The following is a 19,942-nucleotide window of genomic DNA, read 5'->3' as shown; positions in this document are numbered from 1 at the left end:
TCCTTAAATGACATGTTGGGAGGGTTGACTATTGAACAGGATCCAAACACAGCAGTGGGAAGAATTGAGTAGACTGAATTTGATTTATATCCACAGCTGATGAAAAAATTAATTAATCAAGCGGTGACTGCTTTCCAAGATTAAACCATGTTCCCCAAAGCCTAGGTTAAAACTAAAATCCAACAATTTGGAGATTTTGGAGTCAGATCTTGCATTTCTATGATCAACCTTCAAGAGTAAAATGTGACATATTTTGTAACAGAATACATCAGCCTCTGTACTAAAGGATTACAGGGTCATAAAGAGGAAGATTATTTTTAATGAATGAATAAATAGATAGATAAACAAACAAATAAATAAAATAATCCCTTATTAGTCTTTGTCTTGTTATTATCAAATTTATTATCAGCTTTATTTGCCACCTATCTCGTGGTTCATTTTTACAAAATGCACAGAAGCGTTGATTGTGAAAATTGCTGTTGCTATTTTGCTACCATCAGTTACCACTTTCCACGTGAAATTGCTTTCCCCCCCCCAATGCTCGGCCCCCTCAAGATGCAAACTTGTTAACTCAGATCTACTAAATCATTTCAGTGTGGTTATGTCTGCTTTTCACCAACTAACAGCCGCCGAGAAATAGCCCAATGGATGATGCATTAGAACAATGGTTCCCAAACTTGGCAACTTTAAGACTTGTGGACTTCAATTCCCAGAATTCTCCAGCCTGCTGGCTGGAGAATTCTGGGAGTTGAAGTCCACAAGTCTTAAAGTTGCCAAGTTGGGAACCACTGCATTAGAAGAAGGTGAATTATTTGAGTTAGGGGCAGAGGGCAGGGTTCATACTGGTTCGGCTCGGTTCGGCTGAGTAGGTAGTAACTCAGCCGGCTACGTCCCCAAACCGGTTCTATCGGCAGCGATGGCATCTTGGTTTTTTTTACTACTGCGCATGCGCATGTGAAGCACATCCCTGAGTGAACTGGTAGTAATAGAAGCCGGAACCCACTCCTGGTTAGGGGGGCAATGTAATGGACAGTGACCTGAGCTTTCTTTGCAAAATATTAAATTGCAAGACAATGATTTGGAGGAACCTATTCAAAGGCAAAACATCTATCTTGGCTTTACAAATGCTCTGAACTTTGCTATCTTTGTTATTTCATCTCCCCCTACTTCTCCGCCCATTAAGTCAGACATTTTTTCCCCCTAAATCAAGTCCTCCGGGAACAAGAGGAACAAGAGACAAAAATGACGAGGGTTTAGCATATAAATACAGAAGTGCAACATGTGTTTTATAAGTAACTCTGCTCAGAGATCAATGGGAGTATCATTGTCTATATCCATCAGAAAAGAATCAGTGTAATTACATTTGTAGTATCAATTCAAGTCATTATTCTAATACAGACCAGCAATGCCACAAGAACAACTTGCAAGTGATTGCTTAACTCTTTCTTGATCAAAAGCTTGTGGGGAAAGAAAATGGACCTCTATTGAACACAAGCAAGGTGTGATATGAGAATGTCCACATCGCTCTAACAATATTTGATTCTCAAGCTTGCATGCAAACACACACATACGCAAACACAATCTATTTCATCTGCAGGCTGTGAATAAAAGAAAGGAACTCCGGATCTTCGCCAGACTATCCAAGTCTGCAGGGAATGTATTGGATCAATCATTTTTACAGACTCCCGGAGCTCCATCCAACTGCATAATCCAATTTCAGATCCCTGCTATTTTGAGATGGAAACATCTGAAAACTGTACAGTAAGTCGAAAATGAACTTCACATGCTTAAAAAGAAAAAAAAGAAAGAAAGTTGCACACTGCCCAGAGGCTACCATACCAGGACAAATTATGCATCGTAAAGATTGCTTGGAGGTGGGTGATACTTCAAATGTAAACTACCAGATCCTTCGCATGGATTGCCCTTGTGACTATGTAGGACAGATGGGGAGAAAGATAACCACCAGATTGCAAGAACATAAGTGAGACCTACACTCATTGGTAGCCTCATATTGCAATGAACATACATTCAATTTTGCAGCTACTAAGATTGTTGGGTGAGAAGGTACAAAAACAGCCAGGGAAGTGATTGAAGCATGAGAAACAGGCCCAGGAGTGCTGATTTATCACCAGATTATCAAATACTTAGGAGGGCTTGGCAGCACAAGGAAATAACAGCCAATGACTTAATAGCCAACCATCAACGCTCCAATCAACATGTTAAAAAAGCTATCATATAAATACCACACAGAACAGCCCAGACCACACAAAGAAGTTCCCTGAGGAAGGGGTCCAGCATAAGTCCCAAAACTTGGAAGACAAAACCTCTGCTCCGGTGTATGACCCAGATTGGATCCCGCAACATTATCCTGGGATACATATATTCGCCTTCATTCGTGAGAAAAAAGAAAACATTGCCACCCAGACAAATCAGGACCTCCTTGTTCTTCACCTGGTTGGGTAGACAGAGTGATGTTGGGCCTATGGATGAAAGCTGCAGCTCCTGTTTTTTTGTTTTATTGTTGTCTTGAATTGCCTAGAATTGTGCCTTAAAAATTGGGCATCCATACACATCTTTTACATACACAAAGAATAAATTATCCACCCCCTGCTGACCTTAATCATGACAAAACCACTCTGAACACATACACACCCACCTAATCACTGAAGGTTATCCTCCCTCTTGGGAACAGCCACAGACAAAGATACTGTAGCTTCCACCCACACTCTGAAGTGGGTGGAATTCTAGAGTTCCTTTTCTACTCTGTCGGAGGGGCATCCCGAGGTCAAGAGTTCTACTGTTCCTTCGTCAATGTCAGTTTTTTTCTTCTTCCTAATAAGTCTGGGGCAAAGTTTTCCTCCGTTCTATTTCTCTCTGACTTTCCATGTATAATCTCACAGCATGGCGCCAGTATGGAGCATGAGATGCTATTAATAAACGGTCTAACTGACAGATGGAGAACACTTCACAAAAGATCATTTGGCATCGAAATGTATTTCCATTCACAGGGCCGAAAGAAGCCAATCGCTAACTGTTTTCATGCTTAGCTTAGGAGCAATGGAGAAGGGGAAAATATATTTTTTTTAACCATTAACGTGCCTTCCTTTGACCTCGGGTTCTAGAAGAAATAGGGTGACATCTGACTTCTGGTTGGAATTACAATATTGCAATTACAGAGACTTCATTTCCTTAGAGTCCTGTGGAAAAAATCAGGTGGAACAACAGCTGATGACCTCTTCCTATCGGTCCATGATAGAAAGTATCCTCACGTATTGCATTACAATATGGTGTGTTGGTTAAAGTGCTGTGGATAGGAAGGCACAAGAAACCATTGGTTGCCCTCTGACACCACTGGATGACATTGCCAGGTCTCGCTGCTTTAGCAGAGTACGGAAGCTACTCGGAGATAATTCACACCCTGGTCAGTGTCTCTTTGCACTTCTACCATCGGGCAGTAGACATCAAAACCTAGCCAGCTGAACAAATAGGTTTAAAAATAGTTTCTATCCTTGGGCTGTCAGACTCTTAAACACAACCACAATCACTCCACGTGAAAACATCTAGTTTTTCTTTTTCTTTCCTTCTCCCTCCCGGAATTACTTGCATAGGGATTATTCTTTATACTATTTATGTTGTTTGTATTTTTTGTCGTGGATTGCACCAGTGAGGCTAAAAACAATTTCATTCTATACATAATGTACAATGACAATCAAGGCTATACTATACTACAAGAACCCCCATCTCCTCCCTCCAAGTTCGAACACGGGTGCAACTAAAGCTGGAAGGAACCACCCTTCAAAAAGGAAAACATGCCCTTACAGAAAATTATAGATACGTTATAATGGTCCAACAGTCTGGGCAACACAACAGAATGATGTTCAATGCTTTGCAACCAACCACATTGTACAGCATGCATTATACACATGGACTTTCTCTTGGTCTAGATCAGGCATGTCCAACCTTTTAGCTTCCCCGGATATCATTGACTGGAGAGAAATTGTCTTGGGCTGCGTTTAAATATATAAAACAAGTAAATGTGTATAAATGCGCATCATAATGTTAAAAGTTTACAATCTTGTGGGGCTGCAGTACTAGCTGTCCACAAGGAGGCCACAAATTGGATACCCTGGTCTAGACCAATCCTAACTTCCCGTAATAAAAACAATGACTTGCCCAATGGATAATTTGAAGTATAAAGGTAACAATTAAAAGATGTAGCATTCAATGTATTTTAATATGCTTAATAAGATACCGTATTTTTCGGCATATAAGATGCTCTGGACTATAAGACGCACCTACCTTTTGGGGAGAGGGAAACAGGGAAAAAAATCTGCCTTTGTCTCCCAGCATCCATCCGGTATTCATCTGGCCCATTCACCGTGGCTTGTCCACACCGCCACAGTGCGTTTGGCACCACCACATTCAACACAGCCTATTCGCTGCCACCGTTTGCCTCTGCCTATTTGCCACGGCCTGTTCATCGCTGCCATGGCCCATTTGCTGCTATTCAACCCTGCCGCCTTGAACCGGGTGAAAATGCAATGCAGGGAGGCCAAAAGTGGGACGTGCAGAGGCCAAAAATGTGATGCACAGAGGTTGAAAATGGCCAGCGGGTGGGGGCTGGCGGGTGCATGGGGCTTCAGTAACATTCAGTGTATAAGACACACTACAATTTTCACCCACTTTTTTCGGGGGGAGTGCATCTTATACTCCAAAAATACGGTATATAATAATAATAAATGGCTCTCAACCATCAATAGCAAGAGTAACTTCAACATACAGAATCTCATTTGTTTGACGGGTGAAAATTTGGAAAGTCCCTTGAACAAGCTCCATCACTTATTTGTGCAAAAATTCTGGCTACTTCATCTTTTCCACACCCTTATATGAAATATATGTATATATAGGATAACCACAGAACAAAACGATGCTCCCTTCTTAGAGTGTTTTTGCACTTATAGAGACAAACACATGCAAATTTCTACTGGTTCTGTAGCATTTCGATCCTTTTGACCATTAGCTTTCATCTTTCTTGCTCGTCTCATTCTAACTATTGATTCTGGGCAAAGCAAAAAGCAAAAGTAAACAATTTGGGGTCAGACAAGAACTCAACTCTATGAACAATTCCCAACAACACTTTTCCTTTGGCTTCCGATTCTTACCAGTTACTGAAAAATCTCCACCCCTACGCATAATCAAATAAATCAAAAAGAATTTGAGTTTAAATGCTGGTTGCAGCGAGATTATAAATCACGTGTTATCAGATCTCATTTTAGGTGCAGAAAACAGCTGTGATGGCTAATCTTACATCTCAGAGTTGCACATATACGAAACATATCGAGGTTATAAAGATGATGAAAAATTAAACAGATAATAATTTAGGAGATTGAAAACACACCCAGAAGTGAACGACAGTGAAATGAGAAAGACTGGATTGATCTTACTTTCCATAAATCTTGTTGTCAAGGAATTAACAGTTGACAATGCCATTTGTTTTTGTTTTTTTTCTGCAAATACACCAGAATTTTGAAGCTTCCAGAGACATTAGCAGTCAAAACTTACCTAGGAAAAAAAAATAAAAAATAAAGAGAAGAATTAATAAACAGATCTGTCATAGTATGACACAGACAGATTTGGTTTGCCATCAAATATAACAAATGGCCAGCTTACTGACTTATTGTTCATGCATTATTAATATTATTATTATTATTACATTTAAATTAAGTTTTCAATTTTATATAGCAGCTAAGCAAATTTTGATCACAAAGAAAAAGCAGTCAACTATTCACTCAGAATCACATATATTACCATCAACATAATGGTCTTTCAAAAGCGCCAGTGCAAAATATAATAATAATAATAAAAAAGTAATTCAATTTTAAAATGCTAATTCAAGACAGTGGCACAAAACAACATAATAGGCACAAAATCCAGGAATAAAGAACTACAGAATCACTTCAATTTATACTAAGTTATGGGGCATAAAGGAATCCTATGACATCCCCCTCCCCCAGTGATGACTCTGGATACAAACAATACAATCACATTTTCAGCTGTTATTGTTCAGTTTCTTAACTATACATTTTAAACTCTTCACTCTCTCATAAAGGTAAAGGTTCCCCTCGCACATATGTGCTAGTCATTCCCGACTCTAGGGGGTGTTGCTCATCTCCATTTCAAAGCCGAAGAGCCAGCGCTATCCGAAGATGTCTCCGTGTTCATGTAGCCAGCATGACTAAAGATCGAGGCGCACGGAACGCTGTTACCTTCCCACCAAAGATGGTTCCTATTTTTCCAGTTGCATCTTTACATGCTTTCAAACTGCTAGGTTGGCAGAAGCTGGGATAAGTAATGGGAGCTCACTCTGTTATGCGGCGCTAGGGATTCGAACCGTCGAACTGCCGACCTTCTGATCAACAAGCTCAGCGTCTTAGCCACCGAGCCTTCGTATCCCTTCTTCACTCTCTCATGCATACATCCAAATGTACAGAGTACATTGCAGCTCAAAGCCTGACTGTCCAGGCTAACTTTGAGTTCAGGAAGACCGAAGAAGAAAGCTTGCAATGAAAATTCATGGCATTTTATTTTTGAAGAGTCAGTTTAGTCTAGTAATTAAAGCATCAGGCTAAAAACCAGGACACTGTGAGTTCTAGTCTCATTTTCGGCATCAAAGCTGGCTGGGTGAATTAGGCCCAGTCACTATGAGACTATGAGTTCTAGTGTCATCTTAGGAGTGAAAGGCAGCTGGGTGACTTTGAGCCAATCACCAGGAGACTGTGAATTCTAGTCATACCTTAGACATGAAAGCTAGCTGGGTGACTTTGAGGAAGTCATTGTCTCTCAGCCCAACTCCTCTTATAATAGGAGAGGTTCCATTTAGATTTGCAACAAGTACAGGGAATAAACTTTGTGAATTCTAGTTTTGCTTTAGGCAGAAAAGCCAGCTGGGAGATTTTGGGAGAGTTATTCTCTTTCAGCCCAATTCACTTCACAGTTGAGATGTTATCAGAAAAATAGGAAGGGGAAGGGGTGTTAATGAGATTCCCTTATCAGAGTTTGTTGCAGCAATCACATCCAGAAAGCACACACAAGTATCTGATTCAGCAGGATTCATTAACTTCTCTTTATATATAATATAACACAGGAGGTAATATACAATACTAAAAGCAGATTTTCCAACATGGTAGAGAGTACAACAAACACGGCAGAGGAGAGAAGAGTTTCAATTCAGAGCATCAGATTAGTTTGAGCTCAGCACAGACTCAGAACTTTTAGAACAGAAGTTAATCTAAGCCACGCCCAGGTTCCTTGCTGTCTCCTTGTTGCTCACACAGCAAATACTGTTTCAGTTTCCAAACACCCCTCATTGGCTGACTTAGTTGCTATGTCCTCTTTCAGTTCATGAATATACAACTGACATCCTTGTCTTGAGTTATTTATTAAAAAAAATAAAATAAAGGCAGAATAAAAAAAAATTAATAATAATATAAAATAAAATTCTACACGACGGTCCCCATCCAGTTTTATAACTTCCAACAAGGCTTGGAACGGCCCTACTTAATACTTTCCTCATGGCTGTTGATACTTACTTATCCAGGGAGTGTCTTTGTTTATTTAGCTCCTAGGAGACGCATCTCTCTGACTATCAAAACCTATCTTTTGATGTCTTTTAGAAGCTTTCATCCTAGAATTTTTCCACATTTCCTGAATAAGCCAACATTGTTCAGAACAAACTCTTCTCTCTACCTGGACTGCCCTGAGTGAGTCTCATATACTCTATCTTTCATACGAGCCCAACTTCCCTTCACATAAAAACAGTACATGGCACAAGGTACTTGATATCCACAGAATCAAAGAACTACCAATCAGTGTAGTTCCAAAAGCAGTATAAGATTAAGAAATTAGCTGAATAAGATTAACCAATTAAGTAAATAAACTGCTAAGTGTTAGAAATGCAGTCAGACCCCAGGTATCTATTACCACATGTGTTGGACGTGTAGTAAAGCAAGAGAATATTGGGAGAAAATACAAAACTGGCTTGAAATGACAATCAAACAGTTGAAACCAGAAACATATCTCCTGAAGCCTCCAGGGGATGAAAAAACGCCCAACGCACAAACCAAATGTTCAGGTTAAGCCATTTTTTTGCCTTTCTCAGGCTCCTAGAAAGCCTCTGGTGCCTGGGGAGGGGGAAAACCCCTACCAAGGCCCACAAGAAGTCAGAAAATAGGTTGTTTCCAGCCTCCGGCCATTTTTGCCCTCCCCAGTCTCCAAGAAAGCTGTGTGTGTATGCGCGGGGCAGCAGGGGGTTCATGCACACATGCACAGGGGGCATGGCATGGGGGGCATTAAATTATGAGGGTGAGCATGCACATGTGTACGACACCAAAGGTGAAAAAGGTTCGCCATCACTATCCTAGGTATACCACCAGAGGACTATGATAAAGGGACCACATATCTACTTTTACACATACTGACAGCAACAAGGATCATATCTGCTAAATATTGAAAAAATGTGAATATCCCACCAGAGAGGTAATTCAAAACTTTTTGACTGTGCCAAATGGTTAGATCAACCTTTAAAACTAAAGCTCAAGTAGACACAGAATATTACATGATTTGGAATAAATTGTTTGACAAAATGACAAAACTAGTGGACCAGAGGAATGCCATCGATATAGTTTACTTGGACTTCAGTAAGGCATTTGATAAGGTAAACCATAACCTACTACTAGATAAAGTAGAAGAATGTGGATTAGACAGCATCACCACTAGATGGAGTTGTAACTGGCTGACCAACCACACTCAACGTGTAGTCCTCAATGGAACTGCATCTACATGGAGGGAAGTATGCAGTGGAGTACCCCAAGGCTCTGTTTTAGGCCCAGGACTCTTCAACATCTTCATCAATGATTTGGATGAGGGAATAAATGGGGAACTCATCAAATTTGCAGATGACACCAAGCTGGCAGGATTAGCCAACACTCCAGAAGATATGCTTAAGATACAGAAGGATCTTGACAAACTTGAACATTGGGCACTATCTAATAAAATGAAATTCAGAGTAAGAGTAAGGTTCTACATTTAGGCAACAAAAATGAAATGCACAGGTACAGTATAGGTGGCACCTTGCTCAATAGTAGTAACTGCGAGAGGTATCTTGGAGTCCTAGTGGACAACCATTTAAATATGAGCCAGCAGTGTGCAGCAGCTGCCAAAAAAGTCAACACAGTTCTAGGCTACATAAACAGAGGGATAGAATCAAGATCACGTGAAGTGTTAATACCAATTTATAATGCCTTGATAAGGCCACACTTGGAATACTGCATTCAGTTTTGGTCGCCAATGTAGAAAAGATATGGAAACTCTAGAAAGAGTTCAGAGAAGAGCAACAAAGATGATTAGGGGACTGGAGGCTAAAACATATGAAGAATGGCTGCAGGAACTGGGTATGTCTAGTTTAATGAAAAGAAGGACTAGGGGAGACATGATAGCAGTGTTCCAATATCTCAGGGGTTGCCACAAAGAAGAGGGAGTCAAGCTATTCTCCAAAGCACCTGAGGATAGAATAAGAAGCAATGGGTGGAAACTAATCAAGGAGAGAAGCAACTTAGAATTGAGGAGAAATTTCCTGACAATTAGAACAATTAATCAGTGGAACAACTTGCCTCCAGAAGTTGTGAATGGGAAGTCTTTAAGAAGATGTTGGATGGCCATTTGTCTGAAATGGCATAAGGTTTCCTGCCTAGGCAGGGGGTTGGACTAGAAGACCTCCAAGGTCCCTTCCAACTCTGATATTGTATTGTATTATTGTAAATTCTATGAATGGATAGAAGCAAGAGGTAGGAATTAGAGAAAAGTAAAATCATAAATGTTAGTCCTGAAAACAAGAAAGTAAATCATTGCAATACTCTAATGTAAGAGGAAACTTAGCTAAAAACTTTTTTGGTTATATTATTAATAGTGGTGCTATGTTATTATTACTGTTATTAGATTGTACATCTATGTTTAATCACTCTTCTTTTTTGGTCTTTTTTATTGGTAAATGGTATACCCTGACAATATTTTTCAAAAAAAGGATTTATGAAAAAAATATTTTTTAAAAAGAGAAATTAACTGAATACTTTTACCAGGTGAAAACTGCCACTATCTCAAACATATGTTTGACCCACTTTAAAAAGGAAGCTTCTTTGCCAGGGCTCCCAACCAGTTTAGGATCAGGTTCAGTCATATGCAACACACTTGTGAACACACTGAAACCCCTACAAAGCTGGCATTTTCTTTGCAAAGCTAGGGCAAAGTTGGCAGGCATTCACTGTCTCATTGGTGGGAACTTTTGAATCACTCCATCTCCTGAGCTCAAATCCTAATGGGCCCAAACAATTTATTTCCTCTTTTTACCGAAAGGAGATGAGGATTTTTTGGGGTTAGTCTGGGACCTGTGGTGCAGTCCTGATTGAACATGCTTTTCACACTCTCGTTGATCAGCTGATAACTAGTGATTTTTGATATCCTCGTAGTTGTAAGTGAAGATGATTGCCCGTGAGCTTCAAATTGTTTTGTCTTTGTGGGGGGAAACCCCCCCCCCAAAGAATAATGGAAAGGGAGGAGAGTTTGAGTGACATGGTAGCAGTGGTGGGATTCAAATAATTTAACAACCAGTTCTCTGCCCTAATGACCAACTGGGTAGGTGTGGCTTGGTGGTCTGTGACTGGGTGGGTGTGGCCAATGTCACTCAAGTCAATGGGTGCTTCGCCTTAGCTGTTACAATGTAATAAGGGTTAACCGGAGTGGCAGTTTCTGTAAGCAGGGCAATGAAGATTAGGCTAGAAACAACACCAGAATGTTTCCTTCCTGCCTTCCTTACAGGATTAGCCCTTTAAAGTGGGGAAAAAACAAAAGGAGATTTCTTCCAACAACCAGTTCTCCCAACTGCTTAGAAAGTTACCAATCGGTTTTCCCGAATAGGTGCGAGCTGTCTGAATCCCACCACTGCACGGTAGGTGCAAGATTCATACAACTTGAAGAGGTTTAAAAAAAAAAAAAAAAATCCACTCCTGCTTGAAATCCCAAGCAAATGAACTTCATTTGAAGTGGCCTAGATGTTAAAATGTTGGACTTATCACCCGGAAGTTTGGCAGTTCAAGATCTAAATATCATGTGATTGGGTGAGCTCCCATTCCTGGCTCAGCTGCTGGAAACCTAGCAATTGGAAAGCATACTATATAACCGTGATGGCGAACCTATGGCACATTTGCCACAGGTGGCACACAGAGCCCTCTCTGCAGGCATGCCAATCATTCCCCCAGCCTAGCTCCACTGCAAATGTGCGTGCGCCTCCTGCCGGCCAGCTGGTCTTCGGATCTCTGCCGTGCATACGCCGGGGGCAAGCTGCATGCAGGGGACACATGTGCACATGTGCACATGTGCAGGAGGCAGGGCACATAGGCAGGGAGTGCTCCCATTGCATTCTGGGGCATTGCACGATGCCCCTATGCCCTGTTTTGGGCCTTCTTCACCAACCTGGGAGCCAAAAATGGGTGGAGGGCATGCCCGGGTGGGAGGGGGTCAGCACGTGACCACAAAAAGATTAGCCATCACTGCTATATAATATAATAATATAATATAATAACAGAGTTGGAAGGGACCTTGGAGGTCTTCTAGTCCAACCCCCTGCTTAGGCAGGAAACTTACACCACTTCAGACAAATGGCTATCCAACATCTTCTTAAAAACTTCCAGCGTTGGAGCATTCACAACTTCTAGATGCAAGTTGTTCCAATGATGAATTGTTCTAACTGTCTAGAAATTTCTCCTTAGTTCTAGGTTGCTTCTCTCCTTGATTAGTTTCCACCCATTGCTTCTTGTCCTGCCTTCAGGTGCTTTGGAGAATAGTTTGACTCCCTCTTCTTTGTGGCAGCCCCTGAGATATTGGAAGACTGCTATCATGTCTCCCCTAGCTAAGTAGGTACCCATACTAAATAGGTACCACTTCAGTAGGCATGTTTCATGAGCTTCAACATGGTCATACTGGCCACATGACCAGAGAAACATCTTTGGAAGATGGTGGCTTTCTGAGCTAAGAAACGGAGATGAGTTGAGATGAAACCAGAGAGAATCTGGATTAAAATAGATGACAGAAAAATATGGATAATATAATACCACTTCTGGTATATAAAGAAGATGTTAGTGATGCTTTAAAAAAAAAACCCAAATGTCATTTTTTTTGTAGCATAAAACATAGTAATAGGAATCTTTAATTATCCAAACATCTGTTAGAAGACAACCTCTGTCACTTAGGGGTCTTTTCAAGCAATTTCTGACTTATGTTGCTGACATTTTTCTCCTGTGAGGGCGGACGAAGATACAAGAGGTTCAATTATCCTTGACTTGATATTAACTAGGAAGGAACACTTACTCAAGGAAGGGAAAGTAGGAGGAACAGTGGAGGGATGATATTAAGCTGAAGTTCTTGGATTTTAAAAGATTAAAATTAGAATTAAATTAAACTCTGGTACGTATTTTCAGCTTCAAGAAAGTGAATTTTAATGAACCCGGAGAAAGGGTAAGTAGGATATAATGAAAGGATAAATTAGTGGGAATGAAGATCCAGACAGCAGAGAAAGCTAATGCGGTAGTACAGAAAAAGTGAAAAAAAAATCTCAAAATAAGCAAGTGTAAACTAAGAGCATAGGCATCCAAGCAAGAAATTAATAGGAGGGTTTGATTATCCAGTTTTGGTCGCCACGATGTAGAAAAGAGGTTGGGACTCTAAAAAGAGTGCAAAGAAGAGCAACAAAAATGATTAGGGGACTGGAGGCTAAAACCTATAAAGGAGGGTTTGCTGGAATTGGGTATCTCTAGTTTAATGAGAAGAAGGACTAGGGGAGACATGATAGCAGTGTTCCAATATCTCAGGGGGTTGCCACAAAGAAGAGGGAGTCAAGCTATTCTCCAAAGCACCTGAGGGCAGGACAAGAAACAATGGATGGAAACTAATCAAGGAGAGAAGCAACCTAGAACTAAGGAGAAATTTCCTGACAACTAGAACAATTAATCAATGGAACAACCTGCCTCCAGAAGTTGTGAATGCTCCAACATTCAAAATGGTTGGCTAACCATTTGACTGAAGTGGTGTAGGGTTTTCTGCCTAAGCAGGGGGTTGGACTAGAAGACCTCCAAGATACCTTCCAACTCTTCTATTCTATTCTATTCTATTCCATTCCACTCCATTCTATTCTTCAAGACCAGCAGAAACAGATAGCCTGGAATTGTGGCAGTTATACCTTATCAGAATGACTGAAATTCAGAACAAGTAATGACAGAAAGCCGGATGGAATTTTATTTTGCATCTATTATAAGCACAGTTTTTCAATCAGGGGGAATAAGGATTTTACTTTATTCCATACTAGGCTGTGCTCCATCCATTTTTGGCCATGACACCTTAAAGAAGGTTTCAGTCAAAGTGGAATCGTTTCAGAGGATGTTTAGAGGAATAATAAGTAAGAGCCATGAAAAGTGATTGAGAAAAAATTGGGAACATTTAGCCTTGAGAAATTAAGATAAGGGAAACGGCAGGGACATGATACTGCTCTTCAAATGGATTTGAGTTACAGGAAGACAGATTCCTACTGAATTTTAAAGGGAAAAGTTCCTAACACCAAATAGCAAAGTCAATTGCTACAATGGATACCACTCTCCCCTTTGCCGATTGGATTCAAGCTGAGGCCAACTCCTCTAATTTGGATTCTTGCATTAAGTGAACTCATTGCTAACCTTACTTTTTGGCAAATTAAGAGTCTATTATTTCTGAAATCATATACTTCTTCCTAGAAATATATAAAGTTGATTGGCACTGAATACAACAGGGATGATAAAACTAAACCCACAACACTCAGAACTCCTATTCCCCTCTTAATTCATGACCTCTACTGGGGGGACAAGCTGAGTGGTGCAGTGGACTAGAGGTGGCGCTCTCGCCTCACAATCAGGGGGCTGTGAGTTCGATCCTAGGTAGAAGCAGATATTTCTCTCTCTGGGCATGACGAGAATATATCTGCTGAACGTAACTCTGCATTGGCAACAGGAAGGGCATCCGGCCAGTAATCACTCAGCTCCATTCAGTTGCCCAGACCCCAACCCAATGGGGTCATTAAAACGTGATGATGACGACTGGTGGGACAAACTGCTCTCCCATCGTCACAAGTAATCCTCAACTTTTAACAATAATTGTAAAACCAGGAGAATGTGAGTTGTAGTTCTGCCTTAGGCATGCAAGCTGGCTGGCTGACTTGCACATACAATCTCCCTCCACGCCCCTCACCCCTACGGATGCGACCCCCCCTTGCATGCGCCTCCCGAGCATGCATGTGTGATCCCCCACACTTCCCCCCCTGTGGAAACCCCCACATGTGCCCTGCCTCCTCACACATGCACACACATCCCCCCACGTGTGCTGCACACCCCCTGCGCATGCATCACCGGCTTGCGCCCCGCCCCCACGCATGCACGGCAGAGAACCAAAAAACGGCTGGCTGGCAGGAGGCGTGTGCGCATGCGCGGTGGAGCTGAACTGGGGCAACGGCTTGTGTGCCCGGGGAGAGGGCTTCCCATGCCACCTGTGGCACGCGTGTCATAGGTTTGCCATCACGGATCTATACTGCACATCCAATATTTCAGGAAACAAAGGGAGGTTTGGAATGCAAACTTGCAAGTATGAATAAGAATAGCTCCCTACGGATCAGGAGTGGGTTGCTTCGGGTGCGGCCCAGTGCAGACGTACCAGTAGTGGCCGGAAGCAGCTGAGAGCATACTGGTACGGTGCAGAGGTGGGTTCCTACCAGTTCGCACCTATTCGGTAGAACCGGTTCATCAAATCTACCGAACCGGTTAGAAGAGGTTCCACCAGTGGACCCAGAAAGCAGGCCACACCTACAGAAGAGGTTCCAAAATTTTTTGAAACCCACCACTGGTCCTTGGATATGATTATTCTACACTATCATGCTCATATTTATAAAACTCAGTGCCTCTGTGAAAGGTAAGGATGACTACTGCCTTTGTGGTGCAATCAGAACATTGCATGTGTTGAAGTTGTTTTAACGCAAACCAAAGATGCCTTTTAAAAAACAAGTCTAGATCATATTCTTATGCATGCCAGTGCTGTGTGTGAGGTAATTTAAGGTGGTCCTGACAAGTGTCATCGGCACCTTCATATCCGGTCACATGGGCAGCAAGCCACTCCCATCCGGTCACATGGGTGGCAAGCCACTCCCACAAAGGAGGCCACACCCACAGAGTGGGTTTGAACAATTTTTGAAACCCACCACTGGTACGGTGGCTCGTTTGGCCCACCCGCCTGCGCTCTATAGGCTGTTTTAATGCCAAAAGGCACACTGCACACGTACACACAACATGCAGTGCCTCTGCATGCCCCGACAAGCAGCTGGGTGTCGCAGGGGTGGCAGATTGCACGTGCCTGGACAGCGCATGTCACGCGCATGCACAGCGCACGTTCGGCTGGTGCACAGGCAGACCGCGATCAGCATACCGGTAGCGACAGTAAGAGCAACCCACCATTTTTCTGAAACTCAGAAAGCCAGTCAGCCATGTGGCAACGGTGGGATAGGATCCAAAGCCCAAATGAGGAAATTATGTCCTGAAGATATAACGGGAGCAGCTACAAAACGAAATCGCCCCTTCGTTCTAAGCCATCCAATGCAGCAAAACAGTAGATCGTAAAACTCTGAATATCATCCAAGACCATCACAACTGTACCGGCACGAAGCTCAATGACAAGGATTTGGCCGGCTTATTATTCCTTCAGCGTGCAATTTTAAAGGTGATCATTTACAGATAAACGCGACCGTTTACTACCGTGGCACTGCCATTAAAAAAAATAACACTTTTTAAAAAGTTATAATAGCGTTTTTATGGGACACCAGAGCAAAAATGGCCCACACAGCTTTTGCTTCTTAGTATCTGAGAGGGACGAACACAGAGGCACATAGATTGCCACGTGAATCGAAAACCCACATGCAAACCTGATATTTAAAACACCCCACCTCCGTGTGATATTTTTCCTTTCCTCCCTTCAAGGTGAGCTTCATTATGGAAGAATTTAATCGCTAAAGTGAAGGCAAGGTTTAAATCAAATTAGGGAAATGTCTGTGCATTCGGTGCCCATTTTTAAGAAGGCAGAATTTTAATGAGTGAAATCTGTAAAAAGCATTCACGCTGACAATGAACTGTTTAATTCACTCAGCAATTCCAAAAAGCGAGCTAGAGTATTGGCTTTATAATTTTTAATTATCATGGACGAGCCTTCGCCTGTATGTTGTTTTTTTGCTCCCTTCCCCCTTTCCTGCTTTATTTTTCTTACTTTTTACAACTGTGCATAGTACTCCATTAAAAATGTAATATCCATATTTTCACCTTTGGCCAGTCATATTTTCATTATCCCACAAATAAAAAAAAGGAACACATAATGTAAACAAACTGATGGCAGGCATTCTCTAAGAATTTAAAAGACTTGTAGCAACAGCTGTAGCAGTTGGGATTGATAATCTGGTTTTGACTAATTTTCTCTTGAGTGAGCTTGTGCACCACACAACCACCACACACAGAGAGAGACAGACAGAGAGGGGGGAGGGAGAAGGGGAAGGGAGGAAGAGGGAGGGAAAAGGAAGGCAGAGTCAGAGAGAGAAGAAGGGAGGGACAGAGGGAGAGGAGAAAGAATGGGAGGGAGAGGGAGGGAAAGGGAAGGAGAGGGAGGTAAAGGGAGGGAAGGAAGGAGAGGGAGGAGGATGAGAGAGAGGAAAAGAGCGAGAGAGGGAGAGAGAGAGGGAAAGGAAGGGAGAGGGAGGGAGGCAGAGGGAGCAGAGAGAGGTAAAAGGAAGGAGAGGGAGGTAAAGGGAGGGAAGGAAGGAGAGGGAGGGAGATGAGAGAGAGGAAAAGAGCGAGAGAGAGGGAGAGAGAGGGAAAGGAAGGGAGAGGGAGGGAGGCAGAGAGAGAGGAGAGAGGTAAAAGGAAGGAGAGGGAGGGAAAGGGAAGGAAGGAGAGGGAGGGAGAGGAGAGAGAGGAAAAGAACGAGAGAGAGGGAGAGAGAGGGAAAGGAAGGGAGAGGGAGGGAGGCAGAGGGAGAGGAGAGAGGGAAAGGGAAGGAGAGGGAGGGAAAGGGAGGGAAGGAAGGAGAGGGAGGGAGAGGAGAGAGAGGAAAAGACAAGAGAGAGGGAGAGAGAGGGAGGGAGGGAGGCAGAGGGAGAGGCGAGAGAGGGAAAAAAGAGACTGGGAAGAGAGAGGGAGGGAGAGGGAGGGAGAGGGAGGGAGAGGGAGAGGAACAGAGCGAGAGAGAGGGAGAGAGAGGAAAAGGAAGGGAGAGGCGAGAGAGAAAGAGAGAGGGAGGGAGGGAACTATATAAAGGAACTAGAGTCAATCCAAAATCTGGGCTACAGCCCAACTTTTTTCCTCTGTTTTGGCTTGGTATGATGTGTGAACGAAGCCATTTATAACAAAAGATGCAAAGTTCCCTAGTGAGTGCTTTATTCTTAAAACCATTTGCATGAGACATATCTGTGCCCCGAGCATATGTTTCAAGAAATCCATGCCCCTTCCTCCTAAAAAAAAAAAAAAAAAATACAAAACCCTTTTACTCTCAGGAACATTTCAATGGAATTGAATTGCACTGAAACTTCAGTAGTGCGAACAGCACAGTGTGATGTGCAATTGTTCCACACAGGGCTATTTAGAGAAGATACAGCATATATACAGGTAAACATCACTTTTAGCTGAGCTTGATTTCTGGTAACAGCCGAGTCACTGGTGGGTGGGCAGTCTTTGAAAGTATCAGAAAATAAATACGGTAAATGATATGCCTATGTTGTTTCCTTGGCAAGAATGTGGAATGGGTTGTCATTTCTTTCTCATCGGATATATCTTTTTAGTTTTCCCACCCAGTTGGAATTGATTGCTCTCATCCAAGTGCTAACGAGAAGCAACTCTCCTTAGCTTCTTCTTCTTCTTCTTCTTTTTTGAGATCAGCCAAGGTCATCCAAATCCTGCCAGATTTTAAATGCCGCCATTAGCAATTCTCAGAATCTCAATTTCCCTTAAGTACTTGGAATTGCGGGACATATTGGGAAATGAATGTGAAGTTTTTTTTTTCCTTTCCACAAATCCAGTGTTTGGTTTTACTACAGTAACAGAATAACAGAAGGGATCTTTGAAGTCCTAGTCAACCCCTTTCTCAAGCAGTCAATGCTATACCATTGTTGTGGCCCGCCAGTGGCCAGCAGAGCTGGCAGCAGAGTCGGACAGTGAGGAGGTTGGGAGGAACGTGGGCTGGTCCTGGAGGCTGGGGAAGGCTTGGACGAGGGCTCTGGGTCAGAGGCAGAGACGGGGCCAAGGCCATCTGAAGTTCTCAGCTGCCTTTGGAGCTAGACAGCAGTGACGCAGAGGAACAGCTGGAGCCTGTTCCCAGTGTGTACATGCGCAGAGCTGCCAGAAGAAAAGAACAACTAAGAAATCAGGGTTGACTTGGGAGTAAAGTCACAGGACGGTGAATGTCCCCTCTCGTAGGAAATAAAAGAGGAGTGAAAGGGGAGTGGGCTTTTGCAGAAAACAATTTGTTCATTCCGTAGTTAGTTCGTTTCAGGAGTGTGAAGATCTGTCCGTGAATCTCAGAGACTCTGTGCCAAGTCTTTCCTTGCACAGCACTGCATTTGGAAAATATTTACATGGCAGCTTTCCAAGCTAGATAAGGTCTGTGGTCATAACTTCACCTTTGAAAGACTCTTTACCAGGCCTTTGCTGAATGTGAATGAAAGGGATTCACATTCATTTAATAAAAGTGGTTTTGTTAGGACCAGGAATCTGCTTTGTACTATTTGGGGAAGCCTAGTTCATAACCACCATTTCAGACAAATCGTTTTCCAATCTCTTCTGAAAAACTTCTAGTGATGGAGCACCCACAACTTTTGAAGCCAAGTCATTCCACTGACAGGAGAATTATCCTTATTTCTAGGTTGCTTCTCTCCTTGATTAGTTTCCATCCATTGCTTCTTGTCCTGGCTTCAGGTGCTTTGGAATATTGCTATCATGTCACCCTTTAGCCCTTTTAGATATACCCAATTGCTGCAACCATTATTTGTATGTTTTAGCCTCCAGCTGGCTAATCATCTTAGTTGCTCTTCTCTGCACACTTTCTAGAATCTCAACATCTTTTTTTATATATCGTGGTGACCAAAATTGGATTCAATATTCAGTGTGGTCTTGTGCAAACTGTCAACCCTGAAGCTGACCTGACCGAAGCCATTTTTGACCACTTCAGTGTTGCCACACTGGAGCTGAGGGATAGGGGGAGGGGATTTGAGATAGAGGGCATTCTGTAGCCAAAACAAAATATTTTTCTCTTGGGAATCAAGGACATTCTCACACCTAGTCAGAGGAAGGCTGAGTGATGCTACCCAGCTTCCAGTCTGCACCGTGATTGGACCATGTGACTGAATGTTTTGAAAAAATGTTTCTGCACATGTGCAGAAGCAAAAAATAAGATGGTGGTGCCTACGGAGTCAGGGAGAGAACTGGTTTGGGGGCGTGGCAGACTGAGTTACTACCTACTTGGCCAAACCGGTCCGAACCGGTAGGAACCCACCTCTATGGCCATGGCAATTTGGCTGTGGCGAATTGTCATAGACCCTTGTAATATACAGGCAAATGATGAAAAGAGTATTACATGCACATAGCAAGATTGAATTCTGATATGCACAATATGACTTCAATCATTTTGATGGAAGGTTTTGATCCTACAAATCAGTATGGCTGTATAGTAAATTAGGCAGTCTTCTTTCCCTGCTGTTGCAGATCTGTGGGGTCATAAGTTCTCTCTGTGTTTATTTCTTCTTTTGCAGATGTTTCATTAGCCAATAGTATATCAACAGACAGCAAAT

Source organism: Thamnophis elegans, chromosome 5 (genome assembly GCF_009769535.1).
Source record: "Thamnophis elegans isolate rThaEle1 chromosome 5, rThaEle1.pri, whole genome shotgun sequence".
Lineage (NCBI taxonomy): Eukaryota > Metazoa > Chordata > Lepidosauria > Squamata > Colubridae > Thamnophis > Thamnophis elegans.
Note: the sequence above shows the minus strand (reverse complement) of the source record.